The sequence below is a fragment of the Cupressus sempervirens genome, chromosome 6 (genome assembly GCF_028749045.1).
Source record: "Cupressus sempervirens isolate cs-2001-9-10 chromosome 6, ASM2874904v1, whole genome shotgun sequence".
In the NCBI taxonomy this organism is placed as follows: Eukaryota; Viridiplantae; Streptophyta; class Pinopsida; order Cupressales; family Cupressaceae; genus Cupressus; species Cupressus sempervirens.
In genome coordinates, this window is record NC_143123.1 from 88,094,259 (window position 1) to 88,114,374 (window position 20,116).

Consider the following 20,116-nt stretch of genomic DNA (forward strand, 5'->3'; position numbering starts at 1 on the left):
TTCATAGGGTGACCTATGACCCCTTTCAACCCATTAAATGATGACATATTTCCCTAGGGGTCGTAGGACCCCTAGGGACATATTAGAATGCTTCTTATGGGTCGAAGGGGGTCATAGGTTGACCTATGACCCCCTTCAAACCATTACATGACGACATATGTCCCTAGGGGTCCTAGGACCCCTAGGGACATATTAGAATGCTTTGTATGAGTCAAAAGGGGTCATAGGTTGACTTATGAACCACTTCGACCCATTACATGATGACATATGTCCCTAGGGGTCCGACATATTAGAATCATTCGAATGGGTTGAAGGGGGTCATAGATTGACCTATGACCCACTTCGACCTATTAAATGACAACATATTTCCCTAAGGGTCATAGGACCCCTAGGGACATGTTAGAATCCTTCATATGGGTTGAAGGGAGTCATGGGGTGACCTATGACCCCCTTTGACCCATTACATGACAACATATGTCCCTAGGGGTCCAAGGACCCATAGGGACATACTATAATCCGTCCAATGGGTTGAAGGGCGACATAGGTTGACCTATGACCCCCTTCGACCCATTACATGATGACATATGTCCCTAGGGGTCCTAGGACCCTTAGAGACATATTAGAATGCTTCCTATGGGTCGACGAAGGTCATAGGTTGACCTATGACCCCCTTCGACCCATTACATGATGACATATGTCCCTAGGGGTAATAGGAACACTAGAGACATATTAGAATGCTTCTTATAGGTCAAAGGGGGTCATAGGGCAACCTATGACCCCCTTTGACCCATTACATGAAGACATATGTCCCTAGAGGTCCTAAGACCTCTAGGGACATATTAGAATGCTTCATATAGGTCGAAGGGGGTCATAGGTTGACCTATGACCCCCTTTGACCCATTACATGATGACATATGTCCCTAGAGGTCATAGGACCCCTAGAGACATATTAGAATCCTTCCTATGGGTCGAAGGGGCTAATAGGTTGACCTATGAACCCCTTTGACCCATTACATGCCTACATATGTCCCTAGGGGTCCTAAGACCCCTAGGGACATGTTAGAATCCTTCATATGGGTTGAAGGGGGTCATGGGGCGACCTATGACCCCTTTTGACCGATTGCATGATGACATATGTCCCTAGGGGTACTAGGACCCCTAGGGTCATGTTCGAATCTTTCATATGGGTGGAACAGGTCATGGGGTGGCTTATGACCCCCTTTGATCCATTGCATGATGACATATGTCCCTAGGGTTCCTAAGACCCATAAGGACATATTAGAATCCTCCATATGGATCCAATGGGGTCACTTCGACCCATTAAATTACGACATATGTCCAAAGGGGTCCTAAGACCCTTAGGGACATATTAGAATGCTTCCTATGGGTCAAAGGTGGTCATAGGGTGAGCTATGACCCCCTTCGACCCATTAAATGATGACATTTTAGAATGCTTCTTATGGGTCCAAGCCTATGACCCCCTTTGACCCATTACATGAGGACATATGTCCCTAGGGGTCGAAGGACTCCTAGGGACATATTAGAATGCTTCGTATGGGTCGACCTATGACCCACTTCGACCCATTACATGATGACATATGTCCCTAGGGATCTTAGGACCCCTAAGGACATATTAGAATCCTTCGTATGGGTTGAAGGGGGTCATAGGTTGATCTATGACCCACTTCGACCCATTAAATAATGACATATGTCCCTAGGGGTCTTAGGACCCCTAGGGACATGTTAGAATCCTTCTTATATGTCATAGGTTGACCAATGGCACCCTTCAACCCATTACATTATGACATATGTCCCTAGGGGTCGTAGGACCCCTAGGGACATATTAGAAAGCTTCCTATTGATCGAAGGGAGTCATAGGTCCTTCGACCCATTACATGACAACATATGTCCCTATGGGTCTTAGAATCCTTAGGGACATATTAAAAAACTTCTTATGGATCGAAGGGGGTCATAATGTGACCTATGACCCTCTTCGACCCATTACATGACAACATATGTCCTTAGGGGTCCTTAGGGGTCCTAGGACCCCTACGAACATATTAGAATGCTTCATATGGGTCAAAGGGGGTCATAGGTTGACCTATGACCTCCTTCGACCCATTAGATGATGACATATGTCCCTTGGGGTCCTAGGACCCCTAGAGACATATTAGAATACTTCCTATGGGTCGAAAGGGGTCATAGGTTGACCTATGACCCCCTTCGACCCATTACATGATGACATATGTCCCTAGGGTTCTTAAGACCTTTAAGAAAATATTAGAATGATTCTTATGGGTTGAAGGGGGTCATAGGGTGATCTATGATCCCTTTCGACCCATTACATGATGACATATGTTCGTAGGGGTCCTAGGATCCATAGGGACATATTAAAATACTTCATATCGGTTGAAAGGGGACATAGGTTGACCTATGACCCCCTTTGACCCATTATATGATGACATATGTCCCTAGGGGTCCTAAGACCCCTAGGAACATATTAGAATCCTTCCTATGGGTCAAAGGGGGTCATAGGTTGACCTATGACACCCTTCGACACATTACATGATGACATATGTCCCTAGGGGTCCTAAGACTCTTAGGGACATGTTAAAATCTTTCATATGGGTCGAAGGAGGTCATGGGTTGACCGATGAACCCTTTTGACCCATTACATGACAAATATCTAGGACCCCTAGGGACATGTTAGAATCTTTTATATGGGTGGAAGGGGGTCATGGGTGACCTATGACCTCATTCTACCCATTACATGATGACATATGTCCCTAGCGGTCCTAGGACACCTAGGGACATATTAGAATCCTTTGTATAGGTCGAAGGGGGTCATAGGTTGACCTATGACCCACTTTGATCCATTAAATGATGACATATGTCCCTAGGGGTCCTGTGATCCCTAGGGACATGTTAGAATCCTTCATATGGGTGGAAGGGGGTAATGGGGTGACCAATGACCCCCTTTAACCCATTACATGATGACATATGTCCCTATGGGTCCTAGGACCCATAGGGACATATTAGAATCTTTCATATGGGTTGAAGGGGGTCATGGGGTGACTGATGACCTCCGTCGACCCATTACATGATGACATATGTCTCTAGGTGTCCACGAACCCCTAGGGACATATTAGAATCCTTCATATGGATCGAAGAGGGTCATAAGTTGACCTATGACCCACTTCGACCCATTAAATTATGACATATTTCCCTAGGGGTCCAAAGAACCCTAGGGATATGTTAGAATCCTTCATATGGGTCGAAGGGGATCATGGGGTGACCGATGACCCCCTTCAACCCATTACATGAGGACATATGTCCCTAGGGTTCCTAGGACCCCTAAGGACATATTAGAATGCTTTATATGGGTCGAAGGGGGGTGACCTATGACCCCCTTCAACCCATTACATGACAACATATGTCCCTAGGGGTCCTAGGTTAGCTAAGAACATATTAGAATACTTCCTATGGGTCGAGGGGGGTGATAGGTCACCCTATGACCCCCTTTGACCCATTACATGAAAACATATGTCCCTAAGAGTCCTAGGACCCCTAGGGACATATTAGAATGCTTTTTATGGGTTGAAGGGGGTCATAGGTTGACCTATGACCCCCTTCGATCCATTACCTTAGGGGTCATAGGTTAACCTATGACCCCCTTTGACCCATTACATGATGACATATGTCCCTAGAGGTCCTAGGACCCCTAGGGACATATTAGAATCCTTCCTATGGGTCGAAGGGGGTCACAGGTTGACCTATGACCCCCTTTAACCCATTACATGATGACATATGTCCTAGGACATATTAGAATGCTTCATATGGGTCAAAGGGGGTCATACATTGACCTATGACCCCCTTCGACCCATTACATGACAACATATGTCTTTAGGGGTCTTAGGACCCCTAGGGACATATTAGAATCCTTCCTATGGGTTGAAAGGGTTCATAGGTTGACCTATGACCCCCTTCGACCCATTACATGATGACATATGTCTCTAGGGGTCCTAGGGACCCTTAGGGACATGTTAGAATCCATCATATGGGTCAAAAGGGGTCATGGGGTGGCCGATGACCCCCTTTGACCCATTACATGACGACATAGGTCATAGGTTGACCTATGACCCCCTTCGACCCATTACATGATGACATATGTCCCTAGGGGTCTTAGTACCCTTAAGGACATATTTCAATGCTTCCTATGGGTCGAAGCTGGTCATAGGTTGACCTATGACCCCCTTCGACCTATTGAATGATGACATATGTCCCTAGGGGTCTTAGGATCCCTAGGGACGTATTAAAATGCTTCTTATGGGTTGAAGGGGGTGATAGGGTGACCTATGACCCCCTTCGACCCCTAGGGACATATTAGAATGCTTCATATGGGTTGAAGGGGGTCATAGGTTGACCTATGACCCCCTTTGACCCATTACATGATGACATATGTCCCTAGGGGTCCTAGGACCAGGTTGACCTATGACCCCTTTTGACTCATTACACGACAACAAATGTTAGAATCTTTCGTATGGGTCGAAGGGGGTCATAGGTTGACCTATAACCCACTTCAACCCATTAAATGACAACATATGTCCCTAGGATTCCTAAGAGCCCTAGGGACATGTTAGAAGCCTTCATATGGGTCGAAGGGGGTCATAGGGTGACCGATGACCCCCTTTGACCCATTACATAATGACATATGTCCCTAGGGTTGCTAGGACCCTTAGGGACATGTTAGAATCCTATATATGGGTCGAAGGGGGTCATGGGGTGACCTATGACCCCCTTTGACCCATTACATGACAACATATGTCCCTAGGGGGCCTAGGACCCCTAGGGACATATTAGAATCCTTCGTATGTGTCGAAGGGGGTCATAAGTTGACCTATGACCCACTTCGGCCCATTAAATGATGACATATGTCCCTAGGGGTCCTAGGACCGCTATGGACATGTTAGAATCCTTTATATGGGTTGAAGGGGGTCATTGGGTGACCTACGACCCCCTTCGACCCATTACATGATGACATATGTCTCTAGGGGTCCTAGGACCCCTAGGGACATGTTAGAATGCTTCCTATAGGTCATGCGGTGACCTATGACCCCATTCGATCCATTACATGAAGACATATGTCCCTAGGGGTCCTAGGACCCCTAGGGACATATTAGAATGCTACTTATGAGTCGAAGGCAGTCATAGAGTGACCTATGAACCCCTTTGACCCATTACATGAGGACATATGTCCCTAGGGGTCCTAGGACCCCTAAGGACATATTAGAATCCTTCCTATCAATCGAAGAGGGTCATAGTTTGACCTATGAGCCCATTCGACTAGTTACATGACGACATATGTCCCTAGGGGTCCTAGGACCCCTAGGGACATATTTGAATCCTTCCTATGGGTTGAAGGGAGTCATAGGTTGACCTATGACCCACTTCAACACATTAAATGATGACATAAGACCCCTAGGGACATATTAGAATGCTTCCTATGGATCGAAGGGGGTCATAGGGTGACCTATGACCCCTTTCAACCCATTAAATGATGACATATTTTCCTAGGGGTCGTAGGACCCCTAGGGACATATTAGAATGCTTCTTATGGGTCGAAGGGGGTCATAGGTTGACCTATGACCCCCTTCAAACCATTACATGACGACATATGTCCCTAGGGGTCCTAGGACCCCTAGGGACATATTAAAATGCTTTGTATGAGTCAAAGGGGGTCATAGGTTGACCTATGAACCACTTCGACCCATTACGTGATGAGATATGTCCCTAGGGGTCCTAGGACCCCTAGGGACATATTAGAATCATTCGAATGGGTTGAAGGGGGTCATAGATTGACCTATGACCCACTTTGACCTATTAAATGACAACATATGTCCCTAAGGGTCATAGGACCCCTAGGGACATGTTAGAATCCTTCATATGGGTTGAAGGGAGTCATGGGGTGACCTATGACCCCCTTTGACCCATTACATGACAACATATGTCCCTAGGGGGCCTAGGACCCCTAGGAACATATTAGAATCCTTCGTATGTGTCGAAGGGGGTCATAAGTTGACCTATGACCCACTTCGGCCCATTAAATGACGACATATGTCCCTAGGGGTCCTAGGACCGCTATGGACATGTTAGAATCCTTTATATGGGTTGAAGGGGGTCATTGGGTTACCTACGACCCCCTTCGACCCATTACATGATGACATATGTCTCTAGGGGTCCTAGGACCCCTAGGGACATGTTAGAATGCTTCCTATAGGTCAAAGGGGTTCATAGGGTGACCTATGACCCCCTTTGACCCATTACATGATGACATATGTCCCTAGGGGTCCTAGGACCCCTAGGGACATATTAGAATCTTTCATATGGGTCAAAGGGGGTCATAGGTTGACCTATGACCCCCTTCGACCCATTACATGACAACATATGTCCCCAGGGGTCTTAGGACCCCTAGGGATATATTAGAATCCTTTGTATGGGTCGAAGGGACAATATTATATTTAATAATTATATTATATTGTATATTTTAATATAATAGTAACATATTATTATATAATATAATAATAATAATTATATATTTTACTAGATTATAGATTTAATAATAATAATAACAATATATATTATTATATGGAATAATTTTGTGATATAATACTACTATATATATTTAATAATAATAATATATATCATGTATATCACTATATTATATTTAGAACTAAATTATATTTAATAATAATGATCATATATATTACTATAATATAATAATAATTATAATATTAATGTTTACACATTCATGAAATATATTTTCGTCTAAAATTGTCTAAATTTTTTTATTAGATAAACAGGTTTTACAAGGACCTTGAAACTCAAGAGTTAAAATATTAACAAGGTTGATAAGAAGCATGAAAAGCCTAGCCAAAAGAGTTTAAGTTCAAAGGCTGATAATAAGCCCAAGGCCCAGCCGAAAAAAAAAGATCATAGAAAAGACCAGTAACAGAAACAACAAGAGACGAAAAAGGCAAAAGCCTTGACAAAAAGCCAAAAAAATAGATTGAGACAAAAGAATAGGCAGTGGATTAGTCCTCGTTCTTTCTCTCCAATTCTTGCATGGCCTGAGTAGCCTCATAGGCCATCTAGTTCTCCTCAACCTCTTGCTGGTTTTCCCTCTAATCCTCCTGGTCCTAACCATTGTTGATGTTGTCCTTTGCAGTGTCTACCACTAGTCTAGCTTTTTCCCCATCTTTTCCTTCCTCTTCTTCCTTCATTATTCTGTCTTTGATCTAGCCAGTAAAAGATATGATGTTTTTGTTAATGGAGCTTAGTAGCGAAATCATCTGGTTTGAGAGATTATGATTGTAGATTTAGAGGTTGTTAGTCCTTCTCTCTGCTAGACTAAGCCTCTCCCCATTGTCGTCTCTATTATCAGAATCTGCTCCATTCCTATTTTCCTCCATATGACCCACCTGCTCTTTGACCTCCTCCAGCTCAAGGAAAAGCCACTTGATTGATCTGAAGTTATCAATCATACTATTGCGAGCATTGTTCAAGAGGTTCAGCCCAGTTTCCCTTGCTTTATCTGAAATAGCCACAATCGTCAGGTCTATAAGTTCTTCAAGCCGCTCCCCTTCTTGGTTATCCACAAGGACCTACGAGTTCATGGCCTCTCTAAAAATGCTCATTTTCAAGGTCCTAACCTTAAAGTTTTTCTATGCTTTCCTCTTGTCTTTAACCTGCACCTCCCCATACTCGGTATCAGATTCCATTTTTTGCTCCTTAGGTTGGGCATGAATATGGATAGGAGAAAGAGGCAGCGAAGACATATCCCATTCTTGCTACAATCTCTCATCCTCTAGACCCACCCTCTTGCGTTTCTTCCCTCCTTGGTCTTCCTTATTATCCTCCTACATCTCCTTTTCCTCCTCTTTCATCTCCACATCCTCCTCATCATCACTGTCAACCTTCACATCCTTCATAGGTTGCTTCTTCCCATGAACCCTAGGGATTTTTCTACTAGGGGTTATGGAAGAAGGCAAATTCTTGACCTGGTGGGTGATATTTTTGTCAGCAGAAGAAATCCCACCATCCTCAGAGCTAAAGCTTTGAATATCATCCGAGTCTGAAGAGAAGTTTGAGCTTCCAGAGGTCACATTCTTAGTTTGAGGGTGGGCATTGCTTATTGTCTGAGCCTTAAAGTGCTCATCAATAAGCAACAAGAGCCCCTCATGCAGAGTGGGGTTATCAGTGGGCTTCTTTTTGAAGCTAACCATCGCCTTTCTCAAGGAAGTTAACAAGTAAAAAGGAAAATAAATTTTATAGTTGTGCTGAAAATGATTCAAAAGAACAAAGTGGTGGGTACAAGCCTGATCAAACCTAGGGTCCAGAGTAATGTACTTGATTATAGCTCTCATAACATACCTCCATAATTTCTTCTTGGTATTTGGAACATAGTACGTGTCAATCTTCTTCAAGGCTTTCAGTTCCTCTGCATCCTTCACAAAATCTCGCACAGCGTTAGCCGAGAGCTTCTTGTCCCTGAAAAACTTTAAACCCTCAATCGAGATTTCAGAAATGGTCAATATCACCTCCTTAGTGATCATGAAAGGAACCCAGTTCACCTTAGCTCTGCCTTCGTTCCATGAACCAACCATGCTATTGGTCACCTCCTGATCAAAACCATGCAATTTCATCATGTGTCTGGTAATCTTGCCCTGATCTAGCTGCTCACAAACTTTTTCCCTACTCCTCCATTTCTCTATTTCACCAACCGACTCCTTTTTGCACCTTTCGCCTACCATATCTACACTTTGCGCACCCTCAATTCTCATATGCACCTCGCACCGTAACTAATAGGAACCTCTATGTATGAGTAGATTGCAAAAAGAATTAACCTTTCTGTTGCTCCTATTGCAAATGCAAAAAAAGACCCACAAAGTGTGTCGAATAGTTTGTAATAAATTACAACAATTACAATTTCCCAAGCTACCTTTTTGGGAAGTACCCTTTTCCCTTGATCCGTTCATTCTCATAATTGCACATTGATCTTCTCCATACTTTCTTGGATCTTGTCCAGTTTGATCATGCTTTTGACATCCACTGATAAAATATTTTCGGGATGCCATGTCATAATTTGGTTTGTGTCGACCCCTATATTAGCAAACCTGTCGGCTATCAGGTTAGCTTCCCGAAATATATGAGTGATGTGGACTCTACCAAATTTGGCAAGAGTCTCATGAGTCTCATCAATAAGATTTTCAATCGACCATGATGGCTAAGAGTTGCCATTAATACATTTTATAATGTTGTTCGAATCCCCTTCAAGCCAAAGATTAGTAACTCCAACTTCAAAAGCCAGTTTGACAGCATTACACGCAGCATTCACTTCCGCAAAGTGTTTGGTTTGAAATCCCAGTAGGAGGGAAAAAGCCACAATACCATCACCATTTTCATTCCTTATTATACCTCCACTTCCTGAGGAGCTAGGATTTTCCTTGGACACTCCGTCGAAGTTGGCTTTATGCCATCCTTCCAGGGGAAGAAGCCATTTGGCTTCCTATCATTTTGTCTTTCTATCTTTTTCCTTCTCCTTTTTTCTGCCACCTAATTTTATATCTCCCTCTTTCCTTACTAAATAGTTTTCCTTAATGTTTGCAAATATTTTCTTTCCTAGCACTATAGCCAGCTCCTCTTTATCTCCAAAGATTCTGTTATTTCTCTCCTTCCAGATGCTCCAACAAAAATGAGGCAGGATCCAGGAACTTAATTCTTGAAGATCAAACCTATTGAACATGCATTTCCATTGATAGAAGAGATCCAGAAGGTTAAAAGGCACACACTAGCTGAAGCCCAAGTCCTGGGTAAGTAAAACCCAAACCTCCCTAGAGAAAGAGCAATGAATGAACAAATGATTGCCAGTCTCCATCTGATCTTTACATTAGACACATTTGCTGGGCATAATATGACATCTTTTAATGAGGTTATCCTAGGTGAGGATTTTGTCTTGTAGAGCCAGCCAATAGAACATACTAATCTTTGGAATGAGGCCAGGGAGCTAAGCCCTCGACCAAGGAGGAATCTCATTTAATCTCCAATGGGCCGAATACCCAGAGGCAATAGTATATAGCCCATTGGCGTTATCTCCCTAGACCAATTCACCCCTATTGTTATTTAGGGCCATAGAGTTTAGCATAATCATAATAGGTTTAAGATCTTCAGAGATGACGGAAAGGTCTATCCATCCCTGGTCATTCCTATAGTTACTAACTTTTTGCCCAAAATGGTTGATGTAGTCATTCACCTAGACCTCATAGCTAGGGTTGTTCATAAGAGGGCCTTGAATTAGCCAGCTATCAGACCATAACTGGATATCCTCCCCATTTCCCAATTTCCAAGAGACTCTAGAACTTGCTAGGTCCTTGGCTTTTAAAAAACCATTCCAAACAGCAGATCCTCTTGGGATATCTTCGCTGAAGAGGGTAAACTATTTAGAGGGCCTCATTATATACTTGTTTTCCATAATGTCTCTCCATTCCCCTATGGTGCTGAAGATACACCATATTTGCTTAGCCAAAAGAGCCTTTTTGAGGTGAGTTAGCTTCTTGATGCCTAGACCTCCATATTTCTTGGGGAGGCAGACTTTTTCCCAAGCAACGAGTGGTTACCTTTTATTCTTTTCAGCCCCCATCCACAAGAAGTCTCTCTGAATTTTTTCCATCCTCTCAAAAAATTTCATAGGGATCACAAAAAGGCTCAAAGCATAAACATAAAATTGTCTAAAGTTATTCTCTTAAGTTTATTTCCCTTTAAATTTGTCTCCCTCCAAATTTAAAATTAAAAAAAACTTCCCTTTTGAAATTTCCCTCCAAAAATGGGTGGGAACTTATCGGGCCATATCGGATATTCGATTAAGCCTAGTATTTACCAAGCTTGCTCGGTCAACCCAAAAAACGTGTTTGAGGAGGGTTTTAGTGACACTTAGACTTCGGGTAGCCATCTGACAATTTTATTTTGATCGAAATTGAATGAAATGAAAAGAATTTTTTAATATCACTCTTGAGATTCCATCGATATAATTGCTGTCAAATTTTGAGTTCGATAAGTATTTATTAGTTAATTTTCAATGAAGATTATTGTAAAGTGTTGATTGACATACTGATTGAAAAATAACTATAACTTTCAAACGGTATAACATTTTTTAAATCTAAAAGTTGCGTCACATTCTATGCTTCGCCTAGTATAAGAAATTTAAAAAAAAAAATTAAATTTGGTAAAATTTTCTATTAGTTAAGTTGGTCAAACACGGGAGTTTTTTTTTCCAAAAAAGTTTTGGTAGAAAATTCATATTTAATTATTTATTTGAAATAAAAATACTGAAAAATATGCATCACATTTGGGCATGAGTCTAATTTTTATATCTATAATTATATTAAAGAAAAATTATCATATGATTTTGATTAAGGTGGTCAGACATACACCTACTTTTTATTTTCACCTTGAAATTTTTGTAATACTGCATTAAGATCCAAACTTTTGACCAATCAATTATTTTTTTCTCTTGATAAGGCCTAGTAGTTTAGAAACTAAATTCAATTTCCTATAGATTATTTTCTTACAAATTTTTGATATAAAGTCCATAACCACTTTAAAATTATGTGTCAAGTTGACATAACCCTGATTTGTTGTTTTTCACTGCCACTTAAGGCCATAGTTTGGTACACCATGATCCTGCACATACATGTAATGAACATCAGTTTTTACCTTTTTGAATGTCTTCCAAGGTCCTTTGTTTCCCTTGACCTATGTCTCAAGAAGTTTCCTTTTTCCTTTCCACTCTTGCTGGCGTCCTACCAGTTCTTGTCTCTGAGCCAACATCCACCTCTCGCTGTCCATGAGTTCTCTTCTTAGGTTCCTGCCAACCTCCATCATCCATGAATGATGAGAAGAGGGTGGAAGTACGTGAGGAGTCATGCTCACATAGTCACAGTGGGCATGCATGACCATCTCTCCTTATTCTCAATGGTAGTCAGTGGTGTTGAAAAGGGAGGAGTTACCTCTAAAAACCTATCATCCCTTGGCGGGGACAAAGCTTCATCCATTGGAACTTTAATATCCTCCTTGGAGAAGGCCTCTAGCATATCTCCTCCACAAGTATTAGTTGGTATCTCTCCTTCTTTAAGACAACCAATGGGGTCTTCCTTGTCCCCAGGTTTCTTAGGAGAAGAGATTAGCTTCTCTATACTTTCTGTAAACATGTACATAATCATCCATCTGATCAACTTGCTTCTCTTCTTCCCCCATAGGGGGTTGGGTAGGGTTTTGGGTCACCCCTGAGGAGCACCCTGGTTCCATTTGTCTAGGCATTTCCTCCTTTACAACTTCCTTCCCAGGTAAAAGTATAAAGTTGTGTCACCTTTCAGGCTAACTTATCAGAATGACTAAATTTGAGTATTTCTATCTAAAAATTATTTTTTTTCAAATATATGATTTAGATAAATTCATTCTAGCTAAGTTATATATGGTATCACACTTTTCCAATTGGAAATGTCTATTAAATGCATGCTTTATACTAGTTTACATCCAATTACTAAAGAAATGTAATTCCAAAAAATTGACGTTTCAATAACTCTTACTATTTTTTATGATATATTTTAAATAACTTGTAAACACCATTTTATAGAGCTGAAAGTCAAGAATATTCTCATATAGAGTTTGTAGTGTTTTAATTAGATATAATATATTATAATTAAAAAATTCTAGAAGCACGTATTTTAACACTTGAAAAGATGTCAATTTTGAGAAAGAAAAAATATTAAGTCACATCAAAAAAATTAAAACTTATATAACATTCTAGAGGAGAGAGTCCTCTTCTAGAATGTATAATTGTTATTCTAGTTAGAATAGATTTGACTTGAAAAATGTGGTGGGAGATGAAAACTATCATTCCAGGTGAGTTGAACTTTGAATAATTATAAAAGTGAAAATATAAGTCTAAAGCCAATTTTTATTTTTGAATGTTCTAGATATATATGCTATATATAACATAGTCTGGGATCAAAGGGAAATAAGTTTATTTCCATATAGTTTTGTGGTGGGAACTAGACCTCTAATTTTCAGCATTTTTCAACAACTAAAAAATTATATATAAAAATTATTAAAATATATCAATTATTATTCTAAATAATTTTTAAAAATTATAATCTAAAACTTGATCAATTTCTACACATTTCATTAGTTTACTTCATTTTAAAATTCTAAATAATAATACCAAATTTATATCATTGAAGGTGAACACTTATACTTTTGTTAGCATTTTCCTTTACAAAAGGGTGACACATGTTTGTTCTTCAACCCTCACTTTCCTTTCCTCATCTTCATGTATTGTTGTTTTGTAGTCAGTGACCACATGCTCATACTTCCCATATTTATGTAAGTACAAATCCACATTCTTATAGCTAATCGGTTGTTTCTAGGTCCCCCATTTAGATTTTAGAGCAACACTACTTGGGAGGGGTTTTTTAATAGCCACATTAACACAAAATATGGCAAACCCAAGCTGAGATTTGTGGAGTGCGACAATATCCACCTTGATGAAATGACCAAAGGAGTCACCTATCCACCTGAAGACTTTCTCATCCCATAACTCTAAAGGAGGACCCAGAAGCCTTACCCAGACTAGGGTCATTCTATGGAGATCGACACTAGGGTTGAAGCTTGACTTCCATTTCGCCAAAGCTAGATAGTGCTCACCATAAGTCCATGTTCCTACCAGAACATTGCTCCAATCCTCTTCAACAACAAATTTGAATAAAAAAGAGCACGCACCATAGTAGCTACCTCTATCGATCCTTTGAGTTTTTGTTTTGTTGAAATTCATCTCCTAACCATCTCAATGTATGCCTAAAGGATAGAAACCTACCCACTAAACTTGGAGAAAAACCCCGAGAAACACTTTCCACCACATAATTTGGAAGGAGGAACTCTAGATTATTATCCCTATGAGTACTTCGTAGAAATGCCAAACCATCTAGAATCCCTATATTGACCCCCGAAGTCAACTGCTTGTTAGTATTTGGGACAACCCTAGATTCAGGGGGTCCCCATTAGAGGTGATGACAAGCCAAAGATCTTGTGTTCTTTCATTTAATTGGTTGACTTTGAATCATGTGGATTGATTCATGAGATTTATGGATGGATTTTTTTGAATTTGACAATAGGTTTGGCACTTGACTGATTTGGTTGAATGCTTGTTTGATTTAATTTTTTAAATTTCTATTCTCTTGTTTCAATGATTAGATTGGTGAGCCTCATAGCTACACGCATTCATGGATGAGGTGACAAATAGCTAACAAATATTGCTTGATAAAATTAAATTGATGAGGATATATATGACACATTTGTTTGTTTGATGAGACACTTCATATTGAATTTTGTAGTTGCTTCATATCTAGTTAAGATAGTTAATATGTTTTTTTTTAAAAGTGTCACATGTATTAAAAATAACTAAAATATATCTTCTATATATAAAGCTAATATTAGAACATAAGTTTAAGATATTTTTACATGATAATATTTTAAACAAACAGAATCTAATTTGTAAATGAAATCAGAACATTAACTGAATTCTCTAGCATTTTTAATACAGTTAAATGTAAGTCTTAAAAATAAGATAAAATTATTTATTGAATAAACAAAAATCTCTAAACATTTTGTTCAGCATTGTACCCAACATAGCAGCCTACCCCACTATGGGGCACAATCCTCTGTTAACTCATGGAAAAAAATCCTCACAACTTTGTATGGAAGCATCTAGAATTGACAACTAGATAGGGATGGGCAACGTTTTCTTGAACAATTATTCATTCTAATTATGAAATGAAAATGGTGCCTTCTTCTTCAAGTTCAAAATCTGGCCCCTTCCAGTTGAACTTGAGCACCCTTAGTACGGACATGGCCACAACTCTGCTGCAACTGTAATTGGCAGTCACCAACCAAACAGCTGTCTGTTTTGGGTGGCAAAAGAAATACAGGAAATAGTGATTAATACAAGTTAATGGAACATGATTTCAGAATGGATAACAATCAGAGATCAAGTGAGGATTTGGGTGGGAAAATTGGTCTTGCATCTCTCCAATCTTTTCTTCTCTGCCAATTACAATGAAATCTCTCACTGTTCCGCAATAACTAATTTATTATGAACTTCAAGTTGTATGTGATATTATAGCAGTCATAATAGAAACATTTGCAAGCAATGTATGTCATTATTGCACGCAGTTGGACATTTTACATCACCAATCTCTTTCATGAACCACCTACCATGAATGAAAAGTTTGAAGGTGAAAGGCAGGGACCAAAAAGGTACACAAACCTTATAAAATATACATTTAAGAGGAAAACAGTTATGATAATCTTGACCCAAGCGAAGCATAATTTTAAAAAAGTAATGATGGACATCTTTATTCATTAATATCAGCTGATCACTCACAATAACATGAACCTTATTACGAAGTTTGATGTGAAAATAATGTGAACATACGCTTTATATCCTTGCAATCTATATAAAGTATGAAGTATGTAAGCTCTAATAGAACTTGGACTTTCATGCTTACCTTCTATTTATATTAGCTTAACAGCTTACCATTATCACCTTACACTCTTATAGAGCTTGGGTTTCTTTTATACACTAATATCAACTAGCTTAATACATACAACACTTGTATATGTTTGAACATATACGTTAGTGCCCTCAATAGTAAATTTATATTGTATTCTTTAATATCAGTTACAATTACTATTTTAAACCTAATGATGGAAACCCATAATCTAGAAATAACTAAACATCCATGGTTAATCTTAAAATAGCTTAAATTTCCATGCTTAGTCTTGAAATAACTTAAACTTCCATGCTTAGCTCCTAGCCACATAGGAAAACTTTATTATCCACTAGTGTCATCTTAGTCACATTATGAAGCTTTTTAATCTTAAACAACTTATTAAAGACTATACATTTTTTTTCTTCTATTTATCTATATAGAGTATATAAAGCACCATTGTAAGGCTTATTTTGCTCGAGCTGTTTGCAGTTGCTTTGAGTTTATCCTCCTTTCCATTGTCTTGTGTTTCTCAGACTTCTTAGGGAAAGATGGGAAGAAAGAATTTGGCCCTTGTTCCTCTGTTTGGATTTGTAATTTTGGCTTGCCTATTACATTGTGATGATGCAAGAAAACTGGGTCATTTCATACAATACAGATCTTCCTTGGTCTTACACTTTCAGCCTCATCTGCAGAACCTCTTTGGTAAAGTTTTATACATAATGTTTTAGGCTTATATTTTTCTTACACCATTGTAGGCATCATACAGTTAATGCTCTAATGCTTCTTGTTGGGTTTATGGGCAATTTATTGTGCTAACTTTTGGTTTGAATGATGTGTTTGTAATCAGTAACAAGTTATTCTGGAGAGGAGAGAAACCCTTCATATATTGAGAAGGAAGATTTTACAAATGTAAAGGAAGAAGATAGAAATGAAGGAGGAGGTAATAAAGAGCCTCACCCTGCAAATGAACTTTTGCAGAGCCGCAAAGCAGATGGAACCAAGTCCTACATTTTGGGTGGCTATTAGAATTACACCATATGCAAATATAAATTGATGAATCGATTGATTTCTTCTTGTTTCTACGGCATTTCTTCTGATCTTTTTCTGTAACCATAAAGAAGCAGATGATCAATTCAAATTGAGACAGTTTTTCTCAAATCTTGTGAAGTTTAGAACAGATATCTGTTAACCACATGATTTTTCTGACCTATGGCAATATCTGGGATAATGGGATGTTTCAGTTAGCCCTGAAACCTGTAAGTAAAGATTAGATGTGATAATCATCTTGTTGTAGATAAAGATAGAATGTGATAATCATCTTTGTTTTGTGGTATAGGAAAGGTGAGCTGTTCTGTAATATAATTATTTGGCAATGGTGATTAGTTGTGAAACGATATTGTCTTTGTACGGATAGTTTGGAGGAATTTGTGCATTCTTTCCAAGCATGAGATTGCTTTGAAGAATTAGTTAGGATTTTGAATATGACACATTTACCTTCATAAATAATGACAATTGACTTAACAGATCTTGAAGGAGACTTGTTATTAAGAGGATCAGAAGAGATTTGGGTTAGCAGATTTAACGTCAAGCGTGGTTATGGAGGCCAATCAAATTTAGGTTAAACGGTAGTGAGGTGGGGGATCGCTAGCAGCATGGATCTTGATTGGAAAATTAACTGTTTAATGTTATTGGCGACCTTATACACTGTACCCTTCAGCGATGGGAAACTAGATTTGGCGATCTCGTGTTTATTATAGGAAGTTTATCAATTGAACCAATCCGTTAAATATCTTATTTTAATTTGTTCCATGGATCACTTTTATTATTTTTGATGAATAGTCTTTTTTTATTAATAAAATATACTACGAATACAATTCACAAAAAAAGGGCCAGGGGATACAAGATCACCCTGTGAAAGAGTTCACATGGCCGAAGCCGGAGTTAAAAACATGGCCGAAGCCGGAAACAACAACTATTCATAAAAAAAAAAAAGAATAAACAACCTCAGGCTGCCAAGGCAGTGCCAGCTGAGGGAGGAGAATTATCTTTATCAGGAAATCCCCACGTATCAGTGGGATTGTGGGGCGGACTGGGAATAGTCCAGTCATCATCAATAGTAGTAGGAGCAGGGGCAGCCTCCGCATCCTTAACCTCTGGCCGTGGAGGAGAAATCGCCAAAGCCAAACGAAGAAATTTCTCAAAATGTGCCTGCCGAGGCCCAAGGAGAGGAGCCGGGGACCAGCCAAAACCACCGCAGGGTGGGGAAGGAGAGTGGCGCCTCCATCCGCCATCACCACCATTGGGAGAGTAGTGGTGGGAAGCTTGGGAGCACAACGTGTGCGAGTGGCGACTTGAGGACCGGCAGCGAGAACAACAACCACAAGGCATAGAGGCATCAACCGAGGCATCCAGAGGAACTCTGGCAATGGTCCGAGGAGCATTGCCCCAGTGATTTAACAAACCTGTAAGTGAGCAACTTCTAGGGAAACTTTATTAGCTTGCACCTAGATCTGCATAATCACATTGTTACAAATGCATGCCTTAGTGTACATAGCAATGTTAACATCCAAAAAAGTGTGAGTGAACAAAACAACATTCCTATCTTTCCACAGAGAAAACAAAATTTTCATCCTGAAGGTCTGTCAAATCTGAGTGAATTTTCGAGGAATTCTGGGGGAATCACCCAATAGGATCATGTGCCATGAAAATGGTTTGGGCCTGAAAGGCTTGAAAAAATCATGAATCCAGTGCTAATAATTTTGAGCATGCTTACAAAAGCAGAAAATATGCAAAAAGGACTCAGGTTGACCACAGAAGGGGCATCTGGGATTAGGAACCCCAATGTGCTTGAGCCGAGGCCCTAGGGGAAGACCTTGGAAGGCAAGGCACCAAGCAAAGTGGGCAATCTTGGGTTCTGTAATAGCACTCCAAATGGTGTCTAAATGTTTTCTCCATTGAGAAAGCGAAGATTGCAAATGCCACCACTGGTTAAGCGTGTCAACCATTGGAAGATGGGGCGAGAGCCATCTGTACCCCATATCGGGCTTATAATTGGCAAATGGAGTGGCAGGATACCACTTCCAATCATGCCACCAAGGCCGAATAGATTGAATCCCCACCTTATGGACTAGGTGCACAGGGATGGAAGACAACAGAAGGTCAAAAGTCTATTGATCCGTACTGATAAGGCGGTACTAAACTTGCATATCTTCCCATGATCTGAAACTCCTGGTGACTCTTGAAAAGAGATCCTTAGGAGTTTAGATGCCATGTTTGAAAAAATGCAGAGCATTGGCACCTTGAATCTTAGCGAGAGGAGTACCTTGAATTGCAAACAGGGGAGACCACCAAAAGTTCTGTTGATTCAAGGAGAATCCATTGTGAAACTCATCTCCAGCCCAACGAAGCCACGACTTAAGAGCTTCCCAGGCTTTCCAGATACTCTTAATAACAAATGAGCCCTAAATGATCACTGGTTCACGCATGATGAGAAGGGTTTGAAAACCAATCCCCTTCCACGTAGGCTTGTTAACAAGGAAGCCGAAAGGAAAGAAATGTAGTGCCTTACCAGAATCTTCCAAGCTTTGTTACTTTCTTTCATATATATTCTTATGTTTTTCCTATTGGTTCTTTATTTATATTATTTTAATTTTGATTTATGTTTCAATTTTATTTATTTTTATTTTATTTATTTCTATATAGTTTTAAATATTTATGATTGATTTTTATTTTATTTTTTATTTTATAGGTAATCAGCCAAACCTTGATTATTTATCATTTATTTATTACTATTTGTGAATATTAATTATTATCATTCATTAAGTTTGAGTAGTTTCGAACACAAGACCTCCTCGATGAGAGGCTCACAAGTTACCATTGTGTTGTAGGCTCTTGCCTATTTATGATTGATTTTTCATTTATACTTCATTACCTTTTTTATTTTGACAATATTTAAAATCAATCTTGCAAACCATAATATTGGACTTCAAATCAAATATTCAAACCAAATTCCAACTTCTCTCTCCACTTCTTTTCACTATGTTATCAACCAATATAATACACTTTGTTGTGAAATGCTGATATGTCTTAGTATTTAAACATGTCTAATGTGCCAACTTAATTCTTATAAAATAATTAGAAGAAACGGTTATGTACACTTCAATTTCTATGTAAAAATAAATAAATCTACATCATTACTTATATGGAACTTGAATGATCATGTTTGTTATCTTCAAACCAATCAAAATATAGACCTAGAAACTTCATCCTAACAATCTTTAGTGAATTCCCATAACTTCTTAAACCATTGTAATACTTAAATTCATTCAAAATATTGAAGATCAAAACTAATAGAAGTTATAGATCATTCATGTCAGTAGTTCAAATATTTGCATTAAGATAAATGTCTAATGATTGAGATTGAACCCATGATGCTTGGATCAACCCTTAGTTTTTAAATTTCTCTTCAATTATTTCGTAGATCAACCATTAGATAAATTAAATAATTTGTTCAT

At 39.2% G+C, this 20,116-nt stretch overlaps 1 long non-coding RNA gene across 1 annotated transcript; it reads left to right on the top strand.

Moving 5' to 3' along the window:
- Positions 1 to 16,078: 16,078 nt before the first annotated feature.
- Positions 16,079 to 16,993, top strand: LOC149551322 (uncharacterized). The gene is made up of 2 exons (XR_016353289.1): positions 16,079 to 16,304; positions 16,450 to 16,993. It is a non-coding gene; the product is annotated as an uncharacterized LOC149551322 (long non-coding RNA).
- Positions 16,994 to 20,116: the final 3,123 nt, after the last annotated feature.